Source organism: Crocuta crocuta, unplaced genomic scaffold (assembly GCF_008692635.1).
Source record: "Crocuta crocuta isolate KB4526 unplaced genomic scaffold, BGI_CrCroc_1.0 scaffold110, whole genome shotgun sequence".
Taxonomy (NCBI): Eukaryota; Metazoa; Chordata; class Mammalia; order Carnivora; family Hyaenidae; genus Crocuta; species Crocuta crocuta.
In genome coordinates, this window is record NW_027527386.1 from 2526439 (window position 1) to 2530668 (window position 4230).

A 4230-nucleotide genomic window follows, 5' to 3' on the forward strand; every position below is an offset into this window, starting at 1 on the left:
CGCCCTGCCGCCGCTCAGCCCCGCCGCCCGAGGCGCCCAGGGGGCCGTCCGGGTGGGGCTGGGGCCTGTCTGTCGGGGAGAGGACAGCGCGGGCTGAGCCGCCTACTCGTCTGCGTTGGGGTCCGCCTCCTTTATTTCTGTTTCTTCCTTCCTCCCTGTCGCCTCTCTCGCACCCTGCTCTGCGCCCTTCCTGCACGCGCCCGCCCTGCAGCCCGCCGACGAGAGGAGCTGGGTGTACTCCCCGCTTCACTATGCGCAGGGCCACCCAGCCTCCGACGGCGAGAGCGACACAGTAAGTGCGCGCGGCCCAGGGACAGGCGGGGACGCAGGCGGGGGGCGGGGCCGGCGTCTCCGGGCCCNACGTGTGCATTTTTTTTTTAGAAAAAAATGAAAAAAAAAAAAAGGACGCAATGGGAAAAGAAGAGAAACCACCCCCACGGCACCTTGTGGTTTTTTGCTGGATGTGCTTGAATGTGTGTCGGACCGAGGCCTGTTGGCTTCCGGGACCTGGAGCCCTCTGCGGGGTCCGGTCACCCCAGCTAAGCCCACGCTCCCAGGCTCCGCCTCTCCGCTGGGCCGGGGTGCCTAGGAGGGGGGACCACGGGGCCCCCGCTGGTGCCGGCGCCTGCAGGCCCTCCCGGCTCAGGTGTCCCGCCAGGCACCGGCCATCCGTCCTGGGGGAGGCCCGCCGGTGGGCGGGGGCGGCTCTCCACCCCCCATGCCTGTAATCACTCCGCATCTGTTTCCCACCACGCCGCCTGCCAGGTGACCCATGAGCAAGAATGGCCGGGCTGCCGGCCCTCTGGTGACGCGCAGGACTGTGGGCTCCCGGTGGTCCCCAGGCGGCCTGCTCAGGATCTGGAAGAGGGGCCCGAGCGAAGGGAGACCCCGGGCCCCCAGGCCGTGGGACTTACAGAGAGCGCGTCCTGAGCCGGAGCCCTCCCAAGGTCAGGCTGCCCAGCCGTCCAGGCCGAGTACCCCCAGGACTGCGATGCGTGTTCTTTTTTTTTTTTTTTTTTGTTAAGACAGCAATGCGTCTGTGAGTTAAACGAGAAGAAAAGAAATTCTTCATGAAAAACAAAAATTTTCTTAGGTTGTCGTTTTCAGCAGGGGCAGTCCCTTCTGGGCTCAAAGACCCCACCGTGTCCAGAGGTGGCCGGGGGAGCCAACGGCAGTGCAGGGTCTGTCCCGCCCCCACACAGATGCACTCCCACCTCTTGAGAGGTGACACGGTGCGGTGGCTTCCCCCTGCCCACTGGGCTGCTCATGTGGGAGCCGGGAGCCGGCTTGGAGCTGAAGCCTCACCTTCTGGAAGAATTCCTCCCAACCCTTGCCTCCCTGGCGGAGAACCCCCTGATCCAGGAGTTTTGATTTTTCGAGTCCCTTGGGGAGCTGCATATGCCACGGCTCCCCGTGTCGGGCCCTCATGCACCCTCACCCTGCTCACTCCTTGCACCCAGAGGGTGCCTGCTGGCCTGGCCGCTGGCCGCTCCTCCCTGGAGAACCAGGTTGCACGCTGGGGACTGTCCCCTAGCTGCTGGCACAGGGACAGCCAGGGACGTGCCAGCCTGCAGCCTGGGGCAAAGACACCCCTCAGAGGACCTATCAGAACCCATCTGTGAACGTCCCAGATGAGAAACAAAACCATGTCCCCTCCCCCTTCCCCAAGAAGCCTTCGTCCAGACCCTGGGAAGCGTCCTCACCTGGATTTCAGCCCAGCATCCGTCTGTCAGTGCCCTGGCTGCATGCCGCGAGCCGCCAGTCCGTCCCTCCCCCTTCCCGCCAAGGGGATGGCAGCGGAGCAGGCAGAGAACTGAAGGTGCGTCTCAGACCTTGATGACGAGCAAGGACCGCTGTGTCACCAAGAAGCCAGCATCAGAGTTCCGCGGGGATGACGGGAGCGGCGTGCCCCGTGTCCAGGGTGCCCGCGCCCACCTGGAGCTTCAGGAGTGAGGCGGGGGCCTCTGCTGGTCCCCCTTGGGCTTTCCTGAACCACAGAACAGAGGCGCCGCTGGGATGCTGACTTGCAAGAGAAGTTTGCAAGCCTCCTGGATATCATGACATCTCTATTTTTGTGTTAGGTCCCTGAGACCCCCCTTGGAGACCCGTTTTGTGTTGGTTGCATCCTTTGTCCCTTTTCAGAGAACTGTCACATGGATGCTAACGTGGTCTGCAGACTGTGCCGGTGGGAGGGGTTTGCTTATTTTCGGGCCGGTTGGGGGGGCAGGAAGGCAAGACTTTATAATGTGTAGCAAATTCATGGCCTTTCCCAGCCCCTCCTGCCCAGAGGAAGGTTCTGGACCCAGCCAGCTGTTCCCTCCCAGCATAGAAATCTAAATTCCTTCGTGGTGACACCCTGTCTCCCCTCCCGGCTCATCTCTGATGGCTGTAGTCCCTGAGAGCTGAGAGCCTGGGCGCTGGCCAGCTGGCCGACTGTGCAAAAGAAAGGCATTTCCTGAGACTGACAAGGTGCAACTTCCTGAGAGCCCTCGCCGGCCTCTGTCCTACCCCCCTCGCCCGCTGCCTCCACCTCTTGGCTCAGTGCAATACTCCCCTTCCAGTGGGGTCCCTTGCCATGGTACTGTCGCTGCAGCCCCTGGGTCCGCACCGCACCGCACCGCGGGCCGGCGCCCTCCACCGCCTTTTCTCTGGTGGCTCAGTTGCATCGCCTGCCCCACCCCCACCCCATCCCGTTTTTATGGTCGAACTGATTTCAGAACAACAAAATTGCAAACCTTGTGTGTCTTAATTCTCTCAGGGGGTTCCGTGTGCTCAGCCCCCGTGGTCTGGTATGTGACAATCCGGAGCGCGGCCTCATCGGGCACAGAATGCCGCCTAGCTCAAACCCAGAGCCGTGGGCATCTCTGTAACTGTGCAGCTGCTGCTGGCCCCGAATAACATATGCAGCCCCGGGCCCCCGCTCCCCATCCCCGCCACCCCTCCTTCTTTTTACGTTGGAGAGATCTCTCTAATAAATCGGGTAATAAGCATCAGCCCACGTTCTCTTTGCCTCTGTGTGTGCCGGTGGTCTGCTTGGGAACTTAAGGACTGACTTTGAACGAGAGCAGAAAGGAGCCTTGGTAAGATTTAAAATAACAACAGGACCTGGATGCCTTAATAGCCACGGTCTGCTTCGGGCTCCAGTTCAGTTCAGAAAACTTTTACAGCTTTCTGACATCCGTGCAGCCCAGCTCAAAAGAACAAACACTCCCCAGAGTTTGTATTCGTTCTGCCAGACTTGCTCTAATTGAGTAATACATGGACCCCTTTTATGGGGAAAATACTTATCCAGGATTCCCACTCAGAGAAATGCTGCTTTGAAAGGTCCCATGTGTAAGGAGGACCTCGGAAGTCGGTTTTTAAATTAGGGTGCAGGGGCACCTGCGTGGCTCAGTCGGTTAACTCCCACTTTGGCTCAGGTCATGATCTTGTGGTTCCTGAGTTCGAGCCCCGCGTCGGGCTCTGTGCTGACAGCTTAGAGCCTGGAGCTGCTTTGGATTCTGCGTCTCCGTCTCTCTCTGTCCCTCCCCCACTCATGCTCTGCCTCTCTCTCTCAAAAATAAATAAAATTTTTAAAAATAAAGTCAGGGTACAGAACAACACAGCTTGTTTGTAAATTAGACTTGAAGATGGGATGATCTGGAATGTGCTCACCACCACATCACGTTCAAAAGTTAGTATTCAGATATTGTCAAAGACACATCTGCGTTTTGAAAGTCACAAGGCCAGACTCGCCCCCACCTCAGCCCACATCCCATGATCCCATGACAAGCAGGTTTCTTATCAAGGAGCGGTTGGCAAGTCCTCCCCACCACCAGCCCCACTTTGCGCCTTGGTGCCAAGCAGAGCATACAGAGCTGGCATTTAGGGTGAGGTCATGAAGTTGTCCTCTACGATAAACATTTGAAGAACTAGAATATTAAGGACCATCCTCTGGGGTGGGCTGGGGAGCTTGGAACGGGACTTCGGGGTCTTCCAGCCCTGCCTGCTGGGTGGGTGTGTGTGTGTGTGGGTGTGTGTGTGTGTGTGTGTTTTAACTTAATCCTTAGAATACACAGGTATTCATTACGGGCGATGGAGCGTGATGGTCACTCTCAAGGGTCGGCCCGGCCTCAAGGCTTTTCAGTCTCCGACCTGGCTTCCGTCCGTCGCCTTCAGTCTGGACCCAACCAAGGACCTCGCAACTTCGCGCAGGCACCGGCCTAGAAACCTCGACAGCGCGGCTCGCCT